The sequence below is a fragment of the Hylobates moloch genome, unplaced genomic scaffold (genome assembly GCF_009828535.3).
Source record: "Hylobates moloch isolate HMO894 unplaced genomic scaffold, HMol_V3 SCAFFOLD_13, whole genome shotgun sequence".
NCBI lineage: Eukaryota > Metazoa > Chordata > Mammalia > Primates > Hylobatidae > Hylobates > Hylobates moloch.
The window spans coordinates 23,107,797-23,135,722 of record NW_026652288.1 but is presented as its reverse complement, the minus strand read 5'-3'; the positions used below and the strand labels follow the sequence as shown (position 1 = coordinate 23,135,722).

The 27,926-nt window shown below is 50.1% G+C and overlaps 1 protein-coding gene across 1 annotated transcript in view; it reads right to left on the bottom strand.

Annotated features, from left to right (window-relative positions):
- Positions 1–27,926, bottom strand: part of KLHL29 (kelch like family member 29) — a 325,784-nt gene that overhangs the window by 214,132 nt on the left and 83,726 nt on the right. The window contains exon 2 of the mRNA XM_032172350.2: positions 26,037–26,144. The gene's annotated coding sequence lies outside the window, so the exon portion shown is untranslated. The remainder of the gene's footprint in view (positions 1–26,036; positions 26,145–27,926) is intronic.

The window sequence follows — 27,926 nt, the reverse complement described above, 5'->3', positions numbered from 1 at the left end:
AGAGTGGCTCCCGTGTCCCAGATCCCTGAGATGACCCAGTTCATCCCAGGACTGACACCCTCAAACTACCACAGGAAGTAATTTCAGCTAATCAAGCTGCTCATCAGCTCTCCAGACTGGGCCACCACTTTCCCAGACAGCACACACAGGCCGGGGACGCTCCGCCGCAGACAAACAGATGCGATTTCCACTTTTGTTCTCATTAAACAGTAGCATAATCATGATTTATAAAAATATTCAAATCTTAAAAAGCATGTCAAAGTGCAACCTCGTGAACCGAACTCAAAAAAGCTACTCACTCCACGTGCATGATTTGAAATCCTGATTTCTCTTTTATAAATTGTTGCAAGGGGATGAGGAGTTAGGGAAAGTAATCAGTTTTTAAAACTCTTTTCTTGGAAATCGTAAATTATGTTTCCAAACTCGAAATAGTCCAGTTTTTTTATAAACCTAAAAATCAACTTCCAAAGCTCCAAACAGGTTTTTAAATCAGAGAAACAGTGTTTAAAGTGGCTTCAGAGTCACAGTTGGTTGCCCATCACATACGCCTCATGTCACTGCTATCAGGAGCTTGTCTGTTTCTCCATCCTTCTGCTGGGGAAGACAGGAGATGGCCAGGGGGGTGTCTCTATGTATCAAGGGCAGTTTTCCTAACATTGATCTTGATTTCTAGACCTACAAAACTAGGATCTAATAAAATGATACCAAGTGGTATGCAAATTCCTAAGGTTTAAACACAGCAAATACACACCAAAATAAATGGAAATTCTAACAATGAAACTTTCTCCATGGCTTCCGATCACTTACCTGTTTCTTTTTTCTCTCCATCTTTGTTCTGACTCCTGAAGAGCCCTCTGTACTCCTTCCAGACATCTCAAGGCGCAGTCAAGTTTCCCCTCTTCCATGAAGCCCTCCTGGACTCCCTACCTTCTGCACACCAGTGTTTGACACGAACGCACCACTCTGTGTCCTTCCTTGCTAAGGTACTGTCTGAATATCCTGCTGTTCCCTTCCAGACCATGCTGGGAAGGGCTGGGGAGAATATCTACTTTAGAGCACAGATGTTTTCATTCACTGTTATCTTGCTGGTGGACAGCACAGGGCCTGCTGTACAGTTGGTACCAATACATATTTACAGGTCTAAGGAGGGTCATACATAAATTAATTATCCTCACAACACTAAAACCAAAGCAAGTACATTTAAACAAACCAATAACCTTCTACCCTAAAAAAAGCCAACACTTCCTACTCCTCTGTTCCCACCCATCTCAGCCAGTGGACAAAGACTCTATTTCTAGAGAATGCGCCTCAAATATTAAGGTTGAAGCGTCCTAAGCAGTCCATGGAGAAAGATGTGTCATAAACACAGCAGCTGCGCTGTTCTGCCCCACTCCTCCCTCATCTCCTGAGAGACTGTCCTGGGGTCTGGGAGACTCTGGATCTCCAAGTCATGCTTTACTTTCTCTGGGTGGGGGCCGACAGTGCCGCCTCTGTGCACCCAACGGGCTGAAGACCTTTCTCCTCTTCCTGCCTCTAACTTGTTCCAGCCATCCCTTTTCTCCTTAGCCTCATTGCCCAACTCTGAGAAGTGTAATTGCTGAAATCAGACGGTGATTCTGATTACTCCATAGCTACCCTAGAGCCAGGGAACTTCACCAAGTCACCTAAAGCCCAGCCACTGCTTGAGTCTGACAGCTCTGGAGCAAGAAAATAAGTATCTATTCAGGTAGTCCTGCCTCACACCCATAGAAGCCAGGTATTTTCAATGCAATGTTTATCCAATTGCCCTAATCTGTCCATTTCCTGTAAGTAGTGGTAGCTGGCCCCTCAATTCCCTCTCCAGTCACCCCAAAGAAGGGAGAGGTAGGGCTGCTCTAAACCGTTCCACTGTCTGGCCTACAAGAAATCCCACCACCCTGGGCGGGAGGAGTGAGCCCTGAGCAGCCAGGAATCAAATGGAAACTGAGTACCCAGGCCTGGCTTCAGTGAATATGCCAAAAAAATCCAAAAATAATAAAGTCTTGCGAAACCATTTCCTCAGGCAGCTGCAGGAGAGGAAACTTCATGCAGCAAGAGAGAAAAGGGCTTTAGGGAAAACCTGGTAAGATTCCTCCTGTGCCTAATATTTAATACAATTCTTATAGCTACGAAAGGAAACGTGCTCGGTCGCCGGGACCTCTGTAAGCGTTCAGCCATTCGGTCCGATTTTCAGGATAATTTCTCTCTGAGAGCTCCGTAGGTTCTGTCACTTTCAGCAATGGAAAGAGACACAATGAAAGGTCTCCCAGTCTTGGGAGGCATAGGGGTGGCCTCACCCAGGTTCTGCCTTGAACCTTCTAAGGTTACACTGTCCAATATGGTAGCTAGTCGTCAATGTGACTATTTCAATTAACGCTAATTTAGCTTAAATAGAATTCAAAATTCAGTTCCCCAGTCACACGTACCACATTCTAAGTGTTCAACAGCACTTGCCAGCACAGCATAGGACATCTGCATTGCTGCAGAGTTCGGAGTGTGGAAGGAAGCCCCGACCTTCCTAAATGTCCTAATGAAGGCACTGAGAAAGCTGGGTGTTGGTCAGGGCAGGACTAAGTTCTTCCAGTCTGCTCCCCAACCCTGAAAGCCTTCCTGAGCCCCAGCAGAGGGGCTTCCCTCGGCCCCAAAGGCCTGGAGCTCCCTGCTTGGCAGGGCAGGCAGGGCGAGGCCCCCAGGGAGCGGTCTCCTGCCCGGTCGGGTGTTTGTTCTGATTTGTCACAGCCAGCTGGATGTCAGGGCACCTCACTGGTGCCACCGCCTCCAGCCCACTCAGTGTGGAGGCCAAGGTAGAGACAGCAGAATGGCACTTCAGAGAAAACAGATTTACTGCTGCTCAAGTCTCAGACTTCTTGATTTTCTGGGAATTCTTGCCTGCTTTCCTGGTGATGAGTTCTACTTCCAAAACAAACAAACCTACCCTGCCCAATATATGAATAGGATGGTGTTCACTGTCAGTGTATAGCATAATATTATATTGTATGCTGGAGGTTTGCTAAGAGTAGATTTTGGTGCTTTTATTCCACACAGAAAAGGGTAACTAGGTGAGATGATGGATATGTTAATTCGCTTAACTATAATAACCATTTCACTATGTATAAGTTTATCAAAACATTGTGCTGCACACCTTAAATTAAAAAAGAAAAATCCTAGGATTCTGGCCAGAAATCTTGAGTCAGCCCTTCCCGTAGTCCCAGACAGATCTCTGTCTCCCTGAATACTCTCTACCCGGCGCTCCTGTAATACAGGCTCTTTCAGAACGGCATCCATATGGTTGATCTCCCCTGACTTCAGTGCTGAGGCCCACTCGACACCTCCAGCTCACAGCTCAGTGCCCCTCAGGTCACATGCACACGCCAGCCTCAGGCCAGCCTCTCTCTTGGCCCAGCTGGAATTTTCCCCTCTCCTCCAAAGAGCTTAAGGCTATATTCCTTTAGGAGGCAAGGGAAGAGGCTCCTAGGCTAAAGAACCTGCCCTGGCTCTCCCAGCCCTTTGCTCCCTCCCTTCCCTAAATCCCTACAAAACCTTTTGGCTTGGCCCTGCCTCTCTGAGGGGAGGTGAGTTGGAGTCCATTTCTGTGATCTCCGTGCTCGGCCCAAAGGAGGCTTGGCTCATCTTGACCGAATGATTATTGCACCGTCTCCCCCAGCAGGCCCGTGCAACTAAAACGGGGTAACAGGGTCCAGGTATGTGGAACTCGAGAGCACGTGCACTGCTAGAGGGAGGGGCCGAGTGACTGCCCAACCCCAGGAAACCCTCGGCTCCCTGCTGTTGTGCTCTAGTCATGGAGGGACAGAGGAAGGAAAGAGAACCACATGGGCAGCCACAAAACCACAGAGAGATTGCCAAAGAGGAAAACAAAAAAGGAGTCACTTACTTTCATCCCGTTTTCAAGTAATTGCAGTTGCCAAGAAAGCAACCAACCCAGCGGAAATACCCGCCGACTGAAGGCAGTCAGAAATTTCATGCCAACAGAAACAGCACTGCCTGGTAAAGGTGGCTATGATTGGACATTAAGTCATTCTAAAGGGCTCATAGTTTTTTTTTTCTTTTTTTTTTCCTACCCTAGGAGAAACTCGTGATTCATATATGGTTGCAGAACAAATATAACTGTGACTTATGTTTCTCAATTTACAGAGCTGATTTCATGCGCTTTTGACAGGAATATGATATTTCTGACAATTGCATTTCTTCTTGGCGCTGCAGTGTTTGGAGGGCAAATGTCCCATATGCCACACTCCCTGATTTGTTTTTAGGGCCTTCCAGGTATGTGAGAGACTCTCACAGAAATGCAAATGGATGGTATGAATGGATGCAGAAGTCTGAGTCCCTGGGTCTGCATTCAGTAAATAACTTTCCCCCAAGCATTGCCATAGAAGTCAGGCGAAGAGGAAGCATGCCAGAGAAATTTGCGAAGCAGAGACAGCGGTGGTCCCTGGGCTCCCTAGGGCAGCTCTGGCCCCTCTTGCAGGTCTGGAGGCCACTGAGGCCTTGCTTCCTGCCCAGGCCGTGCTGCCCCCTCCCTCCACTGCCGGCCCCGCTGAAGGTTAGAGGGGGTGCTGCTGCTGCACACTGGCGGGGTACCCTTTTTGGGGGAACACATATCTTTCCGGTGGGGGCAGGATGGGGGAGAAGGAGAGAGGTACCAGGGCTGTGCTCTTCCTGCATACCTCTTTACAAATTTAAGAGGACCTGGAATGAATGGGGCAGGAAAACAGGCAGTTTCAATAGTCTGGTGATGTTTCAGCTCTTAAGTTCAGAGGTGGGATGGATCATGTGTGTTCATTTCATTGTTGTCATACAACTTATCTAAATGTTACATATCTTATTCTGAAAATACCACATTACATAAAAAATTGTAAGTGGTATCCAGGGCTGTCTGGTGTCTAAGGATGCAAAACCAAATTTCTAAGATCAGTTTGGCTTCGGGAACAGCTGATATCCCACTGCTGCGGCGGGTAAGCCGGAGTCCTCTTTGGAACCCGTGAGCCCCTCTCGCGCCCCCTGAGACTGAGCAGTGCTGTCCGGGCAGTGTGAAGGACACACGGGTGGCCATGTTGAAAAGACAGCTCATCTGAGGTCATGCCATAGGTGACTGGCTGCAGCTCGGGCTGAGGGAGGAACGGAGCGGGGCTGGCCAATTCGGCAGCAACTCCAGGATTTGGTTCATAAGTAAAAACAAGCAGTGGGGGAAGAACAGCTGGTGTTGAGTCTGGTGCTAGGATTAGTCTGCAACGCTAATCACAAGAAGTGGAAAAAATTAGGAGGTCCTGCCTGCCAAGGAGGTTTTCAAACACATGCGCGTGCTACAGTCGTGGCGGGATTAGACTCTCCCAGTGCCAACAAGGTAGGCGGCCACAGCCATGAGCCGGAGCCCATTCTGGGGTGTCACACCCGGAGCCCTGGCCCTGACACGATGCCAGAAGGGGCCGTCACTCTCGCTGGAGCTGTGGGTACAGTGGAGGTGGGTACGGTGCAGGCCTGACCCCAAAGCTCCTCTGTGATGTCCTGGAGAGAAGCTGGGACCAGTGTGGGCTGGGAGAATGTCCCGAGTCCCAGGGGACACGGCAGGTTGACTGTTATACCCGCTGCCACCCAGGGCAGAAGATAAAGAGTATTGTACTGGTTTAAGTGAGATGACATTCCAGACATTCACGAAAACAAATGGGAATGTCCAGCCAAACATCAGAAGACATAACCTCAACACCTCTGCTGCAAAATTATCATGTGTCCCAGAGCCAGGTAGGGGCAATGACCTGGACCCACCTTACCAAAAAGCATGGCATGGGCACCAGGATTGGGGGGCTCCATTGACTTCCCTGCCACCTCCCTGACAGCCCACAGAGGCACCTCCTAGGACGTCACTACAGGGACCACCTCCTGCAGCCCCTCACATCTTTTACCATTTCCCTTAAAAATGGGGTTTCCAGCCAGGTACAGTGATGCACGCCTGTGATCCCAGCACTCTGGGAGACTGAGATGTGAAAATTGCTTGAGGCCAGGAGTTCGAGAAAATTGCTTGAGGCCAGGAGTTCAAGACTCCGTCTCCAAAAAATAAATAAAATACTAACAGAAATAAATAAAATAAAAGAGATTTCCTTCCAACAGAGGCACTGAGGCAGCACTAAAGGCCCAGGTGCTTGGGGCTGGGTGAGTGGGAAGGCGAGATTAGCTTACGGAGATGAAAGGAGCACTGTCGCTTCATCAAGACCAGGATACTGCAACAGTGCAAGGCCAGTGTGAGACGCATGACAGATACGCTGATGGCAACTGGGTGTGTGGAAAGAAGACAGAAGGAGCCCGGAAAGCAGGGAGAGGACCAAGAAGTGGGAGAGAAAACTAGGTGACGGGTCACCAGAATCCATCCTGCCGAGGGGGTCTTTCATGATCCTCAGCCCCAGAATCATGATTGGGGGTTGGGGGTCACTCATGCCACTGCCAAGCCTTCAGGCCAAAACAAACCCTGTTCTCAGAACTCTCCAGAGAGGCTTCGGCAGTTTGCATGAAGGTCCCTGCAGTCCTATAACTTGGAAATGTGCCTGATGGATATTCACGACAAAGCACGTGCTTTCAGAGCAGCCTGGACTGGTTGCCTTTCCACTTGGACTGCATGCAGCTGAAAAAGATGCTCCGGCCTGTGGCGTGCCTGTTCCCAGGAAGCGTCTCCTTAAGGTCACAGGAAAGCGTCTCCGTGGAGGAGCTGCTGGTGGAAATGTTCCCAGCGCCCTTCCCTGCCTGTCCCAGCCTCCCAGACCTTAATTTTGGTGTTGCTATTTGCTTCTACAAAACGTGGAGCTTTTCAAAAGACATTCAATTTCCTTTGTTGCTATTCAGTTGCCATAGTCAATTAAAATCTATCAATGCCCCTGAATAAATTTGTGCTAGGTGAAGAAAGAGCCTCAGTACAATCTCTCGACATGATCTCTATTACCTTATGTTACTTTAATAGCTAGAGTAATAGTTTGTTATTAATGGAATTAAGCAATTTAGTTCAAGCTTCCCAGAGGTCTTATAAGACAACTATTATAATTTGTATTCTCAGATTTTCCATTGAGTAGATGCCATGTGTTTTACATTACTTGCTAATGTTTCGAGAGATAGCAGTAGTATATTTAATATCTGGCTTTGTTTAATGATTCTAAACCTCTTTCGGTGTAGGTAAGTGCTGCTGGAATTTTGAGCAGTTTAAAAGTCTACACTGTACAAATAATTATCTCCAATATTACTCAGCTCAATTTCAGTTTGTGCTTCTACTTTGCCATCTATCCATCCTAAAGATTTGACCCAAAATGTGTTTTCCATTTTTCTCACGAAAAGAAAAAGTCTCCCGTCCCTATGGAGAAGGCCAGAAAACAATGTACTTCTTCAAGTGACCACACGGACACACAGACACAGACACACACGCATAAACATGCACACACACACACACACACATGCACATGCGCGCGCACACACACACACGCACACCCTGCTCCTAGAGATTTAGCATATTCGAATAGAGTCATATTTAATCAAAGATTTAAAAAATAGTTTTTGATGATTGCAAAACCTGTTTTTAGAAGAAATAAATGTATTCACTGCATTATGAAACAGCTTGAGAAAACAAGATCGTACAATGTACACCATCTCTGTATTTAAATAGTTTCATTTCTATTCATGAGCTCCCTGATTAGATACATGGAAAATATCATCAGTAAAATATGAATAATTCTGACAAATTAATAGCCGATTTTTTAAAAAATGAAAATATGTGTAAGCATCTCATCCTCATTTAGATAAAGCTGCTATTGGGGGTGCATGAACATTGTGGCCTGCCTGGCCATGGCATAAATCCCTCTTAAACAGCAAGCAGAGAAGCAAAAGCTCCTAGAGGCCCCCTGGGAGCTCTGCTAACAGGAAAGGGCAATGCTATTTGCAAGAAGAGGTTGGGGCAAACACTGAGCTGGCCAGGCTTGTGAAGTGCTCTACCTTATGTCATTCCTGTGCGGGAGGCAGAGCAAAGACGACAGGGCTGTGAGATGTTAGAGCAGGAAAGGAGCTTGAACATCATCTCGTCCAACTGCCCATTAGATCCTGGACTATTTCCACTGTTGCAGATGAGGGAGAGATGAAAGTAATTTGCCCAAGGTTATACAGCTGCAACGGAGAGAGGCAGGACTCGAGTTCTGGCTTTTGGGCTCAGACACCCGTGCTTTTCCTGTGGGCTGCATCGTATTGTGAGGCTATGGTAAGGAGGGCCTTCAAGGAACCCAGCCGATGGGCAAAAAAAAGAGGAGGTTCGGGACCAGCTAGGACTAGCTCTGTCTGTCTTGCTCTACAAACCCCTTCTCTTAGGATATCACCTCCCTTTTTCCTTCCTTCCCAACCAGCCTTTGAGACTCAACTCTGTTTTGCACAGAGCCCCAGAAAAATCATGTTTTTTTTTTTTTGAGACAGAGTCTCGCTCTGTCGCCCAGGCTGGAGTGCAGTGGCACAATCTCGGCTCACTGCAAGCTCCGCCTCCCGGGTTCACGCCATTCTCCTGCCTCAGCCTCTCCAAGTAGCTGGGACTACAGGCGCCTGCCACCACGCCCGGCTAATTTTTTGTATTTTTAGTAGAGACGGGGTTTCACCTGGTCTTGATCTCCTGACCTCGTGATCCACCCGCCTCGGCCTCCCAAAGTGCTGGGATTACAAGCGTGAGCCACCACGCCCGGCCATCATGCTTTTCTTATATTCATATAAGCATCAGGCTAAAGGACCCAGCCCCAAATGGAACTCTCTGGTTCTTAATTCCCTTACTTCCCATTGCAAAGGAGATTTAATCTGATGCTCCAGCTAATTTCTTAAAGTCACAGCCCACCAGACCTGTGTTGCTGCCAGCCAATGGAAGAGTGGCCTGAAGCCAGGTATCTGCCCCTCGTCCAGTAAGCTGTGGCTGGAGGGTGGGCCACGTGACTGCTATCAAACAGCAAGGGCTGGGGGTGGGTGCAGGGGTTTTTAGAAGGCGGGGTGAACAAGACCAGCAGCCCCAAACAGGTCTAACAGATAAGGCCCTCACAGGTTAATTTCCTCTTCTGCACTAGAGGCATGAACAGTGTGCAAGGAGGAATGGTTAGTTCAGCCTTGGGAGGAGGTCAAGGGGGCCAGTCCAGAGAGGGCCATGGGAATAGCATCCCAGGTGGAGGAGACCATGTGGAAGAGGCACAGTGGCACGAGGTCTCAGAGTGTGATCGTGGGTGCTGTGCTTTCAGCACAGGTGTCTGGAACTCGGCCTCCAGGGTCTGGGGAGGCTGGACATGTGATCTGCATCCTAGAGTTCCCACTGGGGCCAGTATATCAGAGGAACTGGAGGGAAAAAGGTGGAGGCAGGGAGCCCATTGTGGCTGCTCAGGTGCCAGTTGTTGAGGGTCTGCTGAAGGAAGTCAAGAGCAGTGGGGATGGAGGGGAAGGACAGGTGGGAGGGATGGTTAGGAGGCAGAGCTGAGAGCCTGTAGTACGTGGAGGCGAGATGCACTCTCAGGTTTCTAACTAGGGGACTGGGCAGATGGTGTTGCCATTTCCAGAGGTGGGGGACATGGGAGGAGGAGGTAGCTTGAGGAAACATGGAGTTCAGCGAGGTCGCATGGCACCTGAGCGGCATCTGGAGGGAGGGGCAGTGGACAGCCATGCCAACAGGACCAATCCCTAGGGATGGATCTGGGTGGCTCCAGCATAGAGCTGAGGAACAGGAGATCAGTAGTACCTGGAGGGCTGGAAGACAGTGATATGGAATTCCCACTGCTGGGACAAGGATGAAAGGGGCAGCTACCTGAGGGCAAGAGGAGCAGGAGCAGAGCTGCTGGCCCAGCAGGGGAAGGCTTGCATGCATGGGAGCTATAAGCCCTGAGACCTGATTCATACCCCTCAGCCAACCTGGCACCTGAAGTCACATAGGGCCCTGCCACTGGTTTGCTGGTGTGCCTAGGCCTTCCCTCTGCCTTTTCCCAAGCAGGAGAAAAGCATCACTACAGGAACTCATACTGAACCACCAGACCACATTCGTGCAGGTCCCTGTACTAAAGGCCAGTCCATCTGAGCTCCCAGGCGTAGGAGAGCAGAGCTCAGAGGCTGTATCATTCACATACCCACCCACCTGCAGAGGGCCTCTCCGGGTCATCAGTGGTCCTCCATCCTATGAGGGGCAGTGAGCTTCCACAGAGCACAGGTGGAAGCTGCTGATGCCCCTAGGGGCTGGAGCACTGAGTTTCATACTAGAATCTGACATATAGTTGGCGGAAAGGGGAGGGAGAGCATTAGGACATATACCTAATGCATGCAGGGCTTAAAACCTAGATGATGGGTTGATAGGTGCAGCAAACCACCATGGCACATGTATACCTATGTAACAAACCTGCATGTTCTGCACATGCATCCCAGAACTTAAAGTAAAATTAAAAAAAAATCATATTAGGTAAAAAAAGATCTGATGTAAAGAAGGAGAGAGGGCTAGGGTTCAGCCCAGACTCCTGCGCCAGCACAGCTGGCAACTGGATGGGCCCAGGGCTGCCCGTTACACCCTCCAGAGATCCCTGTGACCTAGCAGCTGGCATGGGGGAGTTTAGGTTGGGAGCCATCCATTTAACCAGCTCTGAGGAGGGAGGGGTATGAACCAGCATTAATACTGAATGACTGCCACTCTGTTTACTTTTACAAGCCCCAACTTTCCATAAATCCAAAGTCAGAAATCAATCATCTTTTATGGAAGATATTAATGGCAATTCCATTATTTAAATCCAATCAATGTAGGTGGGTTTTTTCCCCTCATGGTATTGGAGCCAAGTAGTTTGAGAAGGGGGCTTTTGACCAAGCAACGGAAAAAATAAAGCCTAATTACCTTGCTCACATCTAAGTATCACACTTAGATAACTGCTTAGGAAAAAGAGATTCGGTTTCTCTCCATTTATCCTGCGGAGTAGGAAGGTTTTAATTCCACTGGCCTAGGAAAAATAAAAATTCTTCTCTTGTATTCACTGTGTGCTGTCCGAGCGTTGTCAGGACCACTCAGCATCATTGCTTTTTAAACTCAGTCACTTAGCTGCTGTGATCTACTGCTTTCCAATCAGATTTTTTTTTTTTTAACCACCAACCCAACTCTTCCAGGAATTGGCTTCAATGGCCTACAAAATAGCTTATCTTTAGCAGAAACAAGTGGGGGTTTTTTGTTCCCAGAAGTAAAAAGGCACAAAAACAAGACAGAAACCTAGTGGTCTGGGAGATCAAGAGGCCAAAAGAATCCTCCAGAGAATGTATGCGCCTGCACGCACATCCTCGCCCACAGAGGCTCCCCCAGTGCGCACTCATGAAATAAGTGAATGATCTTTCCATTCAACATCAGCCGAGGCAGGCGGGGAAACAATCCATTGCCAACACTAGAGCGAGGGGAGTATAAATAAAAAGACTGTTTTTTCAAACGCAAATGTGGAACCTAGAGTGGACAAGGAGTCTCCTGGTACCCGCCTGAGAGGCCTTCCTCTTTCCTCAGCCACCTCCTCCTCTCGCTTAGGACCTGATGTGGACACCCCCCCCAACCCAGCTCCTTGACCAGACTCCACGCATGCACGTTTCACTGTGAGATGCTGATCCGTTCACATGCCCCTCTCCCCAGCTGCTGCAGGGGCCAGGCCCATTCACTAGGGGCCATCTAGTGCTGTCCCTGCAGGAGGGGCCCTGCCACCACCATGCCCCCATCCCAGAGTGGAGCCTTGTCTCATGCATTAATGCGAAGCTGGTTCTCTTGGGAGGCTTTCACGAGGACAGATTCAACAGCGCAGGTTTCTGAGAATGCTTCAGCGTGGCAGAAGGTACGCAAGGACTTCTGACTCACCCTGCTTTCGGAGGCGGCTGGGGACAAGCTCTTCTCCATTTTCACTCAAAACAAAACAAGGGAAAATGGGCTTAAATTGCAGCAAGGGAGATTCAGGTCAGATAGAAGAAAAGCCTGCAGGAGCCACCGGAATAGGGACTCTGGAAGCTGATGGAATTTCTTTCCCTGGAGACCTTTGGGAAGAGGCTTTAGTGTCAGAGACAATCCATCCCCAGGGCTTTCTGTAGAAGGACAAGCCAGCCTTGCGGGTAGGCCCTTCCTCCTAGCACATCACTCAGCACCCCGCTGGGGAATAGGAGGGCACCTTCCAAGTGGACCCACAGTCACAGACCCATCCTTCCTCGGGGATGTCGGATTGTTGGGGCCCACGGAAACTCCATGTTCTCTGCTTTGTGATAAACGCCAGTTTCTCTCATTCCTTTATTGCCGGGGTTGGAAACTACCCCTCCCTTCTCTAAATAATACTTTTATTTTCTGTCAATCTGTCCACAACCAAGGCATGCAAAGTCCTGTCCTGATGGGCTGTAGTAGCCACCCCAGAAGCGAGAGCATCCCAACCTCCCTGGGACCGGCCAAGTCCGAGAATAAAAGCAAGACCCTTAATACAGATTTGGGATGTGGTCCTTTCTTCTTTGGCGGTAAGCAAGAGGTAGATGGCTTTGCATTAGTCACCAGAATGCCCAGGCAATTCCAATGAACAGCCAAGGTCAGAGGCACTGCCAAGGCTGGAGGAAAATGTGTGGCCCACTTGTGGCCCATCTGTGGGACTTTCTAGATATGGTTTTGTGTAGGCGACACTTCCTGCTCCTACACTTGTGATTCTGTCTCCTCCTTTTGATTTATGATGTCTTAATGTGTCCTTTTAAGTCCCCTACCATTCTTCCTGGAACTCAATGAGGTGAAAACAAGTAGAATAGAGAAAATAGAAAACCTTCCTGCTTTTCTCTGGCTGGGACCTGGGCACAGCTCCCACCTATCAGGCCTCCCCTTCCCCAGACACAGGAGCTGGGTCACGGTCTCATTCTGTAATCCCGCAATGGGGAATTGTAACCAGTTCTGCCAAGAGCCCTCCAAGGCCCCATAGAAGAGGCTGGTCTGGTTCCCAGCATCTGAGTGCTGAGACGAGACTGAGCGGGAGACGGGGGACGCCCAGAGACGGCTGCCAGAGCATCATCCAGTCCAGGCTGGCAGTAGCTGGGCCCCCCCCTCTGCCTTCCATGTCTATTCCTCAGCTCCACGCTGAATAGCAGATGGAGATTGTCAACAAAAGGCCAGGGGCGCCCGGTGGTGGAATCTTTCCCCAATCCTGAAAGCAAGGAGCTCAGGCCAGGGGCAGGAGGTGTGTCATTGCGAAGCCTGCCTGACAAATAAGATGGGGCCAGCGCCTCCCGTGAGGCAATTCTGTTCAAAAGAGATGGGAAGATTCCAGCTGTTTCAAGCTGTTAGAAAGCAGCAAGTGGCCCATTGTCTTGCCACGCATCTGCCAGTCCTGACCACGTCGCTGGCCGCAGGAGGTTAAAAGGCTAGAAGGGGCCTCCCCTCAGGCTGGTTACTGTGGTTATTGAGGAATGAGCATGCACCCAGCCACTGTGGTTCCTCCCACCACATGGCCCGGCTGCAGAGGTTTGTGCAACATTCCAGATGTGTGACAATTACGGGCTCAGCATCTAGAAACTCCACCCTGTTCCTTGACACTTGCAACTCAGGGCAGTTCTGTTTCCCTGAGAAGAAAAAACAGGGACTTTCATGACTATGGGCCTTGAAAGGCTGGTTATAATACAGGGGCCAACAATGTCTGCAGTGCCCCTACCCAGGAGAAAAAAGAATGGAGCCTTTTAGCAGGGGGAGTGGGACACCCCTGAGGACCCCTTCTAGCCTGGGGCACTGGGGGCAGGTCCTGCAAGATGATGCAGGGTGGGCTGCTGGCCTTGCTGGCAGGTGATGGCATGGCAGGAGAGGAGGAGCTCTTGGCAGAGCTAACCCAGTCCTAATGACCAACCCACGCAGCCAGGGTTCCCGGCATCTGAGCAAAGAACTTCTTCCCCAGGACGGAGTACTTCCAGGGGGTATAGTCAGAGGCTGCAAAGTGTCCCTCGGGCAGGAAAAATGCAATAGGCCTATTAGAAGATGGAAATTCAGGTAGCATGTGCAGAAGATGTCCCCTCCTGCCCCTCTCTCCAGCGTCCTTGGTTTGGCCTCCAAACACCACTAGAAGCCTCACTACAACATTAAGTAGCCAGCCAGCAAGGAGATGCTCTGCTCTATGGCCTCCGGGAAGCACCTCCTGGGACACATCTAGGGTTCACAGTCTTGCTGGAGAGACAAAGGTCACACAGAAATAAAGCCTGGACAAATGACAAGAGGTACAGCTGCTCGCACGAGGGAGTGGGACACCCTGGCTAAGAGTGAGAGCTCTCACATCATACAGATGTGAACTCCAGACCTGGGTTTTCTAGTTCAGTGACCTTGGGTAAGTTATTTAGTCTCTAAACCTCAGTTTACTTCTCGGTACAGGAGATAACAACAGTAGCTACAGCCCTAAGGCCACTGGGAGGATTCCAGGAGAAAGTGCATCCAAGTTGCTTAGCACAGCCTTGGGCACTTGGCCAGCACTCACTGGGTTCACAGACTCAGTCATGCCTGAGCTCAGGGGAGGGGTGATGCCTTTGGTCAGGAGTGGTGAGGGAGGGCTTCGGGGAGGAGGTGTAGCCTGAGCAGGGCCCTAAGGATGGGCCCTGTTGACACCAGAGGTGAGCAGGGAGCTGCCCTCCAGGAGGTGGCTGCACTTCTGCAGCTATGCTCGCCCTCATCAAGCCTCATTCTAAATGGATTATTGTTTATTGGCAGCTTATCCCATCTCTTGGGTTATGAATTATTTACCAGATAATGACTTCATAACTGTTAATGACAGATGCCCCAAGGACATGCTGACATAACTTCTGAGGCCACAGTGCTAGTTGTGGTGGAGTCCCAGAAGCCCCCACATGGCCCCATCCAGAGCGTCACTTCTAGGGACACAGCCTGACTGGTCCTTGGGGATCAATCATAAATCCAGTCCCCTCATGATGCAGATAAAAACAACAAGATCCAAAGAGGGGCATGGACATGCTTTTGGGTCTCAAAGCCTGTCAGTGGCAATCGTGGGAGGGATAAGCCCCAGCGTCTCTGATGGCCCATTCATCACTGTCCAGGTTTGGGCTGCTGGACACTCTGTGCCGAGCAGGAGGTCAGATCCTCTTCATGGGGTGAGGGGCTAAATGAAATGGGGCTGTGATAGGTGCTTGGAGATTCCCTACCAGAAGTAAGTGGGAGGGGCCCCAGGACCCTCTGCTGTGGCCTATGGAGAACTGGAACAGGATGCAGCCCAGTGGCTCTCTGGGATCTTGTGGGTCGCGGAGGGCCACCTCTCTGGGAGCAGACAGACATCCCCTGCGACTGGATGCATTCAGCAAGCGAAGGCTGCAGGATGACTGACAGGTGAGGGTGGGAGGTGGGCGCGCCAACACCTTCCTTGAAGGTGCATTTGGTCTCAAAGAAGGTGTGAATTAAGTCCATGTCTCAGCCAGGGTCCTAGTCTTTTAGAATAAGAGCAAAGCCTCGTACATGTCTTACGCACTATTCTAGGCACTTTATTATGTTAACTCATTTAGTCCTTACAACCACCAGATAATTTTATGAAAATCTGTATTTTGCACATGAAGAAACTGAGGCACAGGGAGGTTAAGGACTGTGCCCAGAGGTTGCACAGCTGGAAAGGGACAGGGCTAGGATTAGGACCAAGGCAGTCTAGCAGCTGTGCTTGTGACCATTACTTTCTGCTGCTTGCTGTTGCCTGAATGAATGAACAAAGGCCGTGAGGACCCTCTGAATATGGAACATAACCTTTCTAAACATGGCTTGAATGCAATGATGAGCATACTGAGAGCTTGGGTTCTAGCAAGATCTGGGAGGCCTAGCTTCCTCCTGGGCCATGGACTATGCTTGGAACAGTGGCAAGGAGAGCTCTGGCTGGGTGCACCATGTCCCCAGGGGCGGTGGCCTTGGGAGGGCAGGGTCAGTGCGTCACCCTCTGCCCTAACATGGGCAGCTGCTAGCTGCCTTGATGGGTGTGGCTGGCTCCTTCCACACACAATTTAGATAGGTTAAACAAGCCACTTTAGATCATTCATTTATCTCAGAAACATTTCAGAGTCTTCTTTGTGCCAGGCTTTGTGACTGAGACACACTGACTGAGGCAGTCCCTGCCATCAAGGAACTCCCGGTAGTCTCCCGAGAGGGTTCTGTGATCTGAGGACGTGGGGCTGAGGGGCCAGGAGCACAGCCAGAGGCCGTGGGAACTGACTTTTTCCATTCATCAATTCCTTTTCAGCATGTGTAGGGTGTTTGGCTCTGCAGGCTGCCCTCAGTACTGGGGGTGGGAATGAGCCTTGAGCATACTGGGCGGTGACAGGACCACACTGGAACCAGGAAGCAGCAAGTACTACAAGGGTGCCAGGGAGAGAAATTGTATAATGGCATCAGAGGAGAGAGAATTCCCTTGGGGGCGGCCCTGGAGCTCTTTGCCAGGAGATAGGCAGGGATGGGAGAGGCGCTTCTGGGAGACTCGCTCAGCAGGACCAAGTACCCCAAGGTGGGATATGAACACTCAGGTAGGTCAGGGAGTACAGGAGTCTGCAGAGATGGGAGCAAGAGCCCAGCAGAGACTGCTGCAGGCCAGATTTCCTTTATCTGATCCATAGAGGCAGCAGTTGTAGTTCAGGGAGGACCTGCGCAAGATGGCAGAGCACCGCGAATGCATTTCAGAAAGCCTTGAACTGGTGCTAAATAAATAATCACACTGTTTACTCTGAGATGGAGAGGGAGGACACCTCCTCCCTGTGCTAATGGCAGGGGCGTGGCTCTCTGGCTGGCGGGGCCATCCCACATCCCAGAGTGCTGATCCCGGAAGGGCCTGGACAGAACGTCTCTGTGTTCTGACTTCCGTTTTCCACTTTCAGCACCTGCCTGTGTACCTAGAGAAGGGAGTGCGGGGTTAATTGTTGCCTCCTGTGCTGTTACTAGGTTACTTTGTAAAAGCAGAAATGTGCTTCTAATGATTTTTTGCTGTTGCTGCTACCTTACCAGCCAGATGCTTTTATCTAAATGAGTTGCTACACATCAAGGGTGGCCCGTGAGGACTGCTAGGCTACGTCTGTCTTCCACAGGTGAGCTCAGGCTCTGTGCGTGAGGCTGAAATCTCCCCATTCTCTTCACATCCAGCCTGCTTACAAGAAAGGGTGAAAATAGGTATTGGTGGCTGTCATGAATGACCTCCAGGTGGTCTAGGAGCAAGTGGAGGGGTCTCCAGCCTGCGACGGTCATTCTGTGTCCTGTTCCACTTGGCTCAGGAGGGTGACAGCCTGGGTCTGGTTGACTCATGGTCTTTAGGCCTCTTGGGTCATGGTGGGTGGGAAGAAGGGCAGCCCATACGTGACTCCTTCAGTTCTCTTCCTGAGTGGGGGTTGGGACCACATTGCAGCCCAGCAGATGGTCCATGCCTGGCTTGACACGTCGTATGTGCTGCACTAATGGTCGTGGGAGGCAGGCAGGCATGTGATTGATACTTGCTCAGAGCTTTTTAGGCTTCAAAATAAGGAGTGGCAGCTGACATGGGAACAAGAAAGGGCACCTGGGTTGCGTTAGGAACCAGGAGCCAGGGTCTCTTGTTTCTGCTCTGCCTTGATGGGCTGTGTGACCTTGAGCAAGATACTAGACCTCTCTGGGCTTTGGTTTGCTCCTTGGTACAATAAATGGCAACAAGAACCCCTTTTTGTCTACCTCCTAGAGTCCCTCTCATGATCCAGGAGAGGAAGCTGTGAAAACACTTTGCAACCTAAAAGCACTGGGTCACAGGAGGAGGTAACATAAATCATCTATCTTTAGCCTTAGAGGTTCCAACAAATTGGAGTTGGAGTGGCAGTTGCCAAGGAGTCTCTGTTTTGGGGTCGGGGAGTCCACGTGGAACCTAGCTGTGAGGGCGGCTCTGGCCAATGCCCTGTGAGCTTTCAGCTACATCCCCATTATATGAGACAGTGACCTTGGGAGGGTTAGCATGGCATTCAAGGCTGTGTCTCCCAATTCTTAGGTTTCCCTTAGCATTTTTGCTCTGGTATCTTTGGTCTTTTTATATCTTCAGGCTTTTACACAAGCTGTTCCCATTGCCTAGTGTTCCCTGCACACACACATATAAATGCATAGATTTCGATTTCCAGCTTTAAGTCACCTCTTCTTTGAAGCCTGTGGTTTTGATCAAACTAAGCCAGTTGCTGAGTATTCTCACCCCCTCAAGTGTGTGCTCTGGGTCAGGGGTTTTTGTCCCATATGGTCACTGTGATACCCCCAGTGCCTACAACAATGCCTAGCATTATAGTAGATGCTCACTAAGTTGAGTAAATGAGTTGCTCTTCCATAGCACTTGGTATACATTCTTCTTGCTGCATTTATCATATATTTGCCACATAAGAATTGATTGCATTAATCACGTAAGAATTTGTATGTACTTGCTGCCCCACCGGACTGAGAGCTCCTTGCAGGCAGGGCTTTCGTCTGACCTCTCTGGATCCCAGACCTAGGACAATGTATAATGTGACTACCAGTAAGTGATGAATGAATGAATGAATGAATGAATGAGTGAGTGTTGCAACACTCTTTTGTTTCACCATGTACTGGGTATTCATCCTATAGTCTCCAGTACTCCTGGCACTATTTGTCCCGTTGTAAGAGAGAGAGAGAGACGGGTGGAGTTGGAGGGAGAGAGGAGAAATTTATGATTAGAAGACAAAAGCTTAAAAGTCTTTCCGAGTGGCCTCTGAGTAAATGAGATCATTCCTACAGGACAGAAGTCCATCAATTTCAGAGCATGGTCACTCAGTGTATGCACACACAGTGCTTTCCCTGAGCAGGATGCACACATGTTGCTCTCCCCTGATGGGTGTTTTTGTGCAAGTTAGAAAGAGGCACTCCTCCCTCCGAACTCTCAAGGGCACAGCAACACTCCCAGAGCACAGGCTGGGGGTCAGCACCCGTGTCTCCTTGGCCAGGTGCCCTCACGGAGGACACAAACTCACCACTGCTCCCGGCAGCCGCAGCCACCGGAACAGGTGCGAGGTAAGCAAGGAGACAGGCTGCTTAGAAAATCAAATTTTGCCGTAAAAATAAACTCTGAGGTTTGTGGAGAAGCTATTTCTAGCCCAGGTGCCAAACAAAGTTCTGCAGCTAGACTGGACGGCTGTGCACCCCTCCATCTCACCCGCCATTCACTAAGAGAAACTGCCCACGTGCATGCTATCCTCAGCTCCCTGGCTTCCAGGACTGGGGAAAGAGTCCATCCCTGGGCATCTCCAGCCTTTTGCCGACAATCTCCGCCCACTGTTTAGCGTGGGACTGAATGGAGCGGACAAGGAAGACGGAAAAGGGGGGCATGGCCTTCCACAATCCTGAACTGGGTGGTGCTTTGGTGGCCATTGTTAGCCATCTCTGATCTCCCCCCAGCCCAGTCTCAGCACTCAGATGCTGTGAACCAAACCAGCCTCTTCTTTTTTTTTTTTTTTTAACCTGTCACCCAGGTTGCAGTGCAGTAGTGTGATCTCAGCTCACTGCAACCTCTGCCCCCCGGGTTCAAGCAATTCTCCTGCCTCAGCCTCCTGAACAGCTGGGATTACAGGAATGTGCCACTACGCCTGGCTGATTTTTGTATTTTCTAGTAGAGACAGGGTTTTGCCATGTCGGTCAGGCTGGTCTCGAACTCCTGACCTCAGATGATCTGCCTGCCTCGGCCTCCCAAAATGCTGGGATTACAGGCGTAAGCCACTGCTCTCAGCCCAAACCAGCCTCTTCTACGGGATCTTGGAGGGCTCTTGGCAGAACTAGCTACAATTCCCCATTGTGGGGTTACAGAACGAGGCTGCTGACCAGCTACTGTGGCTGGTGAAACAGGAGGCTCCTACCCTCTTTCCAGGGAGGCCTGACTGGGGTGGGAGCTGTGCCTAGGTCTCAGCCAGAGAAAAGTGGGAACCTTTCTACTCTACTTGTTTTCACTTTGCTAAGTTCCAGAAAGGATTGCAGGGGACTTAAAAGGATACATTAAGACACCATAAATCAAAAGTAGGAGAGAGAATCACAAGTGTAGAAGCAGGAAACGGAGGAGGGAATGTTGCCTACATGAAACCATATTTAGAAAGTGCCATACACAGGCTACAGGTGGGCCACAAATCTGCCTCCAGGCCTGGCGGTGCTTCTGACCTTGGCCACCCATCAGAACCACCTGGGGAGCTTTACAAAAATCCAGATGCCTGGATCCACCTCCCAGAGACTGACTGTGATCTCACGGATCTGGTATGTAGCCTGGGTATGAGAATTTTTTTTTTTTTTTTGAGACGGAGTCTCGCTCTGTCGCCCAGGCTGGAGTGCAGTGGCGCAATCTCGGCTCACTGCAAGCTCTGCCTCCCGGGTTCACGCCATTCTCCTGCCTCAGCCTCTCCGAGTAGCTGGGACTATAGGCGCCTGCCACCACTCCCGGCTAATTTTTTTGTATTTTTAGTAGAGACGGGGTTTCACCGTGGTCTCGATCTCCTGACCCCGTGATCCGCCCGCCTCGGCCTCCCAAAATGCTGGGATTACAAGCGTGAGCCACCGCGCCCGGCCAAATTTAAAAAATCTCCCTGGGTGCTGTCATATGCAGCCAGAGTTGAGAGTTACTGTTTCGAGAGCTTGGAAGAGGCAAATCTGTTACAATGTGATTTGTGGGTCCAGGAGATCGCGTGACGGTGGCTCGAGAGAAGAATATGTCTGTGGTGAAATCAGAGACACCTCTCCCAAGGGTCCTAGCAAAGGAGTCACAAGCGACAGGATAAACATCAACTGCCATAGAATCCTAAATGAGGGTGCATTGTTGTGACCTGGAGGGCAGCAGATATTCTAACAGCCCAGAGAGTTCATGTAAAAGCATTCTGGGTGGGGTAAGATGAACACAGTACAACATAGCCAAGGTACGCAGCTTTTGCATGGCTTGATCCAGGGGGTAGATTTTAAAGGATCTGAAAGACGAGACAAATTACACATCATCCAGAAATATTGTTTTGCCAAATCTTTATAACTCCCATCTCAGTTCCTCAAGCCACAGAATTCAGGAACTTGGTAATAACACCTACGAGTTGAAAGTAGTGGTTAAAGTTTTAAAACACACTGATATCCTCATGAGAGCAATTAGAATATCTGGGGGAAGGACCCAGGCATCTGTAGTTTTTTTTGTTTGTTTGTTTGTTTGTTTGTTTGTTTTTGAGACAGACTCTTCCTCTGTCATCTAGGCTGAAGTGGTGCAGTGGAGCGATCTCAGCTCACTGCAGCCTCCGCCTCCCAGTTTCAAGCGATTCTCCTGCCTCAGCCTCCCGAGTACCTGGGACTACAGGCATGTGCCACCATGCCCAGCTAATTTTTGTATTTATAGTAGAGATGGGGTTTCACCATGTTGGCCAGGCTGGTCTTGAACTCCTGGCCTCAAGTGATCCACCCGCCTTGGCCTCCCAAAGTGCTGGGATTACAGGCGTGAGCCACCGTGCCCGGGCCATCTGTAATTCTTAAAGCTCTCCGGGGGATTCCAATGTGCACCAAGGGCTGAGAACTGCTGGCCCTGGTGGCACCGTTCCTCCCTTGTCACTTTTCAAGGTCCTGAGAGATGGGAAGGCCGGGGTTATTCTCATTTTACAGCTGAGAAGACTGAGGCTCAGAAGGTTCTATAGGGCTTTCCCAGAGTTAGTGTGGATTTGGGACTAGAATCCAGAGCTTGCCTCCAATCCCAGGTTCCCTGCCACCACGCTGCCTATGAGGACACACTGTTGGTGGTTCTGTAATCTCTGAACTGAGTAAAATAATCTAATCCCAAGAGATATGCATGAACAGGGCCCTGTGCCGGGCTTGCAGAGAAAAGAGGATGGTCCCTGTCCTCAGTGAGCTCAGGGTCCAAGAAGGAAAGTGAGCAGCCTAAGGCAAAGGAGGAGATGCACGGCTAAGGGAGGGAGGAGGGCTGAGACAGTCTGAGTACAAGGCTTCCTTGGAGAGCAAGGAAGCAGCTTTGTCTTGGACAGGTGGAGTCTGATATGTCGATCAAACAGCAGGGATCTGCTACGCATGAGCCACTGGAGAAATGGTCCAGACCTTAGGACAGAGGTGCCATCTGGGAGTCAAGCCTGGGAACAGCTGAAGCAGAGGGAGTGGAGGGAGGGCTGGGGATACAGGGAGCTGAGGAAAGCCTTGTGGCACCAACAGCTTCCCTTCCTGGCAGGAGGAGGCAGTGGAGCTGGAGGACGGCAACTCACATGGGCAAGACGGACAGGAAGCAGGAGGAGAGGCCACTTGCTGACACCGAGGTGGACAGCGCAGGCTGGGGGTCTGCAGCCCTGTTGATGGAAAGGTGCGGAGCAGCTGCAGGGCACCAAGCAGGGAACGGACCAGAATCCCAAATGATGCCTGTGTAGGGCTGAGGGCTCGGCTAAGGTTCTGTTGAGGGATCTGGGGCCCCAGCTAGTGGGTGTGGTCACATGGCCTTTTCAGGGGTGTGAGCACCCACGTACCTATTTGAAGAAGGGGCTTCAGAGGTCCCCAGAGTGGGCCAGGAAAAGCAGATACAGTCAGAAGACAAGGGGGCAGCAGAGTGTATATGTCGGCCAGAGAAGCACTGAGATGTCTGCCTGCAGGTCCCTCCTTGAAGTGGACACCACGGAGGCCAAGAGGGGAGTGGACAAGGGGACAGCTCAGGAAGCAAGGCTGTCCATGGCACGAGGGAGGGAAGGCAGGCAGAGGTCAGGGGAGTGTGGTCAGAGAGGACGCCTGCAGGATGGACTGGGGCAAGTGAAGGTGGGGGGTGTGGAAGCCCAGGACACGGCGCATGGTGTTCTCTAACTGCCGTTAGCTCCGGAGACATTTGCAACCTCCTCCGAAGACGCAGGCGGCATCTAGGGCATTTCGTTTGCTGAGGGCAGTGGGACAAACAGCCTGGACAGACAGTACTGAGACGGTCTCAATGATGGAGGCAGGGGATGCTGCCCAGGGTGGCTCCAGCACCAGTGACGATCAGCACTGCCCTTCACCACCTCCAGAGCCCGAGGTGTCTGCTAATGCCATTCTTGGCTCAGCGTTGGGCTCTGCGCAAACTGAGTCCTCAGCTCAACTCCCCCCACCCCTCTTTCCTGCAGTGCAGGTATCAGATTTCACTCCTAGCTGGTTCCAGTATGGCCTTCTTACTTATTTGGGTGATTTCCGCCAAACCACAGAAAAGCAGTGCGCAGCCCTCCAAACTTGGCTCTTGAACTGGCCTGTTTTGTAGCAGGTTACACAGGGCCCTGTGAACTGGCCCAGTTTCCACAGGAAACTGATAGCTGCTTCCATTGATCCCCAGGGGTCACAGAACCATCTAGGGGCCTCGGAACCTTCCTATCATCTTGGAAATCAACGGGACCCCTGCATGTGAGGGGAGGGCACAGCCAGCACCAGGCCGCATGTTGTGGGCATTCCCAGGCACAGTCCCGGCTGCACGCAGTGACTTGTGTACTGAGAGCTCATCAGGTACTGGTATGAGTGGCAGAGGGGGCGGAACACAGAGACAGATCAGGTATGATTCCCATCCTCCAGGAACTGGCCAAGTGCTAGGGAAGACAGACTTAAGTTCACAATGGGGATCCTGGTCTGGGGGCACAGAGATAGAGGCCCACATAGGGTGCATCTTACCAGCTATGCCTGGTGAAACTGCCCTCAAGGTCCCTCCCCATCCTAAAGTACATGATTGCCAGAGTTCAGGATGAACAAGAGAACAAGGGCCATGTGCCACCCTGCATCAGCAGCAGGGAAGATTAGACAAACTAAGAGTCAACATTTAAGAAACCAAAACCCACTGCCCTGGGATGTCTCTGTTCCCTTCCCTCTCGCCAAACTCACAGGTGCATCCAAGGAGAGCTGGCTTCTGTGAAGAATACGTCCTCAATCTTTTCTTTGCCCCGTGTAGGAGCGGGGATGCCATGGCTGCCAAACTGACGCTTCGCTGTCTTGTTTTCCAACTCCCCTTCTCTGACCCAACAGGAGGCCTGGAGGCAAAGGATTCCCCAGTGCTGGGGATATCGCTAGCAAGGACAGCTGTCGCCCACCAGTGGTGCCATGGGCATGTGCCAACAGCCCACCAGCTCCCTAGGTCAGGAACCCACCACTCCTCTGGCTGCCCCCACTGGGCTGCTAGAAGGATGCCAGCTGCAGGCTGGATGCACCGTGGGGTCACGGGGTGGGGAAGCTTCCACTTCAGTGGCTGATCCTGGCACAGCCCAGAGCATTCTCCCACTTCCTGCTGACAACCAAGGCTACGCCTAGCCTGAGATTCCAAAGCCATATTTTCTCCTCTCTGTGCAAGGGTTCTGGCAGGGGACAGCCATCCCCAACTTCACTGTCTCTGAGTCCAAAGAGAAAGCTCTCTGACCAGCAGAGAATCTGGATGTGGCAGGAGCCTTGCTGGTCTGATGCTCTGCCCCTGCTGCAGAGGGAAGCTGGAGTTTGGTCCTAGGCACAGGCCAGGAGGCCACCGGTCAGAGGGCACGAGGGTGGGCCGCTGAGAATACAGCAGTCCCGGGGCTGCTATGGCCTGTGCTCACCCAGCACTAGGCCCTGTGTGTTATGCAGATGCAGCCTGTACTTCTAAAGGCTCAAGTCCCACAAGGACATATGAAGCTGGGCCAGCTGGGCCTCCACTGTCCTGGATCCGAGAGCCCACTCCTCTGCCCTCCAGCCTGCTTCATTCCAGGCCCAGCTCCTGTCCCTTCAGTAGCATGAAATGTGGCGAACACTGTCAACTCCAGCTCCAGGCCTCCTTGCCTCTGCAGGCACATTCCTGGTCTGCCTGGTGGGAGCTAAAGCAGATCCCAGATCGCGGATTCTGTTCACAAGATTGTGCCCTCCCAAGGCAGGCCAGGTTCCCCCGCATTTCTGGCTGCCTGATCCTGCTTGGAGAACCTGGAGTCAAAAGTTTAGGCCAGGACTCTAAAAATTTAAGCCAAGGAAGTAATCAAATGACTATGCGGATACATATGCAACAATGTTTGTTGTGCTGTTATTTGTAATAGTGAAATATTTAAAATATGCTAAATGTCCATCATTAGGGCATTAAGTGAATCATGTATGCTATTACATCCACAGAGTAGACAGTCTGTAAAAATGGTGACATAGATTTCTATTTACTGACATACAAAATGGCTTGACACATTATGGACTCTAAATAACATGCCCCCCAAACAGTACCCACAGTCAGATCCTGTGTGCATGTGTGTGCCTGTGTGCATTGTTTACGTATGTGCGTAAGAAAAAGCCTGGAAAGAAACACTAAAATGGTTATCTCTGGGGAACAGGATTATAAGTCATTTATATACTTTTAGCTACTATCCTTTAAAATTCCTATATAATGAATAAACAATATTTTCATGATATTTAATAATACATTTTAATACCAAAACTTAATTATAAAACTTAATTACAGTTTTTAAGGAGGTTAAAGGTCATCTAGCTGCTGGCCATCCCTAGATCTAACCTCCTGGGGAAAGCCAAGACCCAGGTAAGCAAGGAAGTATCACAGAGATTCTCTGATGGGGCACGGTAGCTCACGCCGGCAACCCTAGCACTTTGGGAGGCCGAGGTGGGTGGATCACTTGAGGTCAGGAGTTGGAGACCAGCCTGGCCAACATGGCGAAACCATGTTGTGATAGCACACGTGATAGCCAGTCGTGATAGCACATGCCTGTAGTCCCAGCTACTTGGGAGGCTGAGGTGGAAGGATCGTTTGAACCCAGAGGCAGAGGTTGCAGTGAGCTGAGATTGCGCCACTGTGCTCCAGCCTGGGCTGGACAACAGCAAAAAGAGTCATAGATATTCTCTTTGGTTGATTCTAGGAGGATTGAGGCTAAAATGGCTTAGCTAAGCCCCAGTACCAGTTGATCACACACGCCTTGGTAAAAATCGCACTAAGGAAGAGGGCGAGGGGACCTACTGTACTTTCTTCCCTTCCCCCACACATTTAGCGTGAGAGGAGAGAGCTGGCTATGCTCAGGTCTGCTGCCTTTCTTATTTCCAGGTGAGCTAAGCAGAGACCTACCTTGCGCCGCCCGTCTCTGGCAAGCTCAGGATTCGTCCCCAGGATGCGAAAACCTTGATGGCCGCCAACACTTAGCAAAGCGTGAGCATCACCAGGAAGCCAGATAGTCTAGAAAGAGAGAGAAAAACAGTGGAGTAGGGGTGGGGAAAAGGTCTAATATTTTTCTTTTCCTTTTTTTTTTTTGCAAAAAGATGTCTTTTGAATTACAGCATCCTGGGTGGTCCCCACATTAACTGGATGCTAGTCTCCGCCTCAGATATCCCCGATGCTGAGTTGCATACTGTGGATTATCTCACACGGGCTGTGCACAAACTCTGCCAGCACATGCAAAATGGGGTGAAGTGGGTAGCAGAGTACTCCGAGTGGCAGACATGAGGCATCCCCCGCCCATCCTCCGAATACACACAGCCCTAATCCCCACCATTGAGCCATTGACACTGAATAAGAGAGAGAACAATGGTATTGTCTTCCATCTAATCCAAACTAAGAAACTCCAGCAATGGGGAAAAAGAAAAAATTTAAGTCTTTAATCTAATACTGAAAAGGACACAAACTCTAGAATTACAAAAACAAATCATTACTTTTTCCACACAATGGGCAAGAAGACCTCGAGGAGGCAAAGAATAGGTTCCCTGGGGAGAATTTTTTTTTTTTAAATTATAGATTTAATACCTAGGAGAAAGAGGCTATTATGGGGAGGCAGAGCTACTCCTGGTTCCTTCTTTTAAATGTAATCTATGAGAAAGCCATCTTCACGATGGGAAATGGCATCCCCCACTGCAAAATGCACGACTGTCATTACCTGGGAATCAATATTTTTTTAAACCAAATATATCATTATCAATTGATTTTCCTTTTTCCTCTTAGCACTCCAGAGTCCCGGGTAGCAGGGGAAAGCTTTAATGTGATATGAAGGATTTGGACAGGTAAATAAGTTATTGTAAACTCATTCTGCCTTATGGCCAGCTTCCCTCTGACAACGCGACGAGTCTTTCTCAGATCCTCTCAACCTAAGCTTTTCCTGCGGCCGCTGATAGAGACGCACGTGAGCCATATCAAACAGCCATTTTCAAGCTGAAGGTGGCAAAAATATTATTTTTCTCAAGGATAGAATGTTCTCTTTACGACTAAGAAATAACCTCTGCGGGGAAGCAATATAAGCCAGGGTCGCCATTTAATTTTGACACAGAACCAAAGTGGCGAGTACATTTCCTCTACCAAGCCTATGTGAAGCACAAGGAGAAATTGATCACTTTGACCACAAGGTATTGGCAATACTGGTGATCGATGTCGTTCTGGGAAAGATCCTTGGCAGATAAGTGCTGGTGAAGAGAGAGGTCTAGGAGATAGGGGTCAAACCATTTTTAGGTGCTTGAGAATCTCATTCATTCATTCATTCATTTAATAAATATTGATTCCCTCTATGTGTCAGGCAGTGTGTTCAAGGCACTGGAGATACATGAGTGAACAAAAGAGAAAAATATTTCTGCCCTCAGGGAGCTCATATTCTAGAGGGTGGAAACATAGAATATACAATACACTTAAATAGTAGTGAAAATTGTACCATATTTTGGAAGGTAGTATATGCAATTTATTAGAGAAGAAATGGAGCAGGGTAGGGTGCATGTGGTGGGGGGGCCTGTGGTGAAGTTTAAGTAGGGTGGGCAGGGCCAGTCTTGTGAGTGGAGGACATTTAAGCACACACTTCAAGATGAGAAGTAGGTCGTGTGGGCATCTGGCCCTAAGTATTCCAGGCAGAGGGAACAGCCAGTGAGAACATGGCTGGTATGTTCCAGGATCACCAAGGAAGCCACTGTGGCTGGCGGAGGGAGATTCTAGTAAGAGGTGAAGCCAGAGCAGTGAGCATCCTGATTGTGTAGGGCCCTGTAG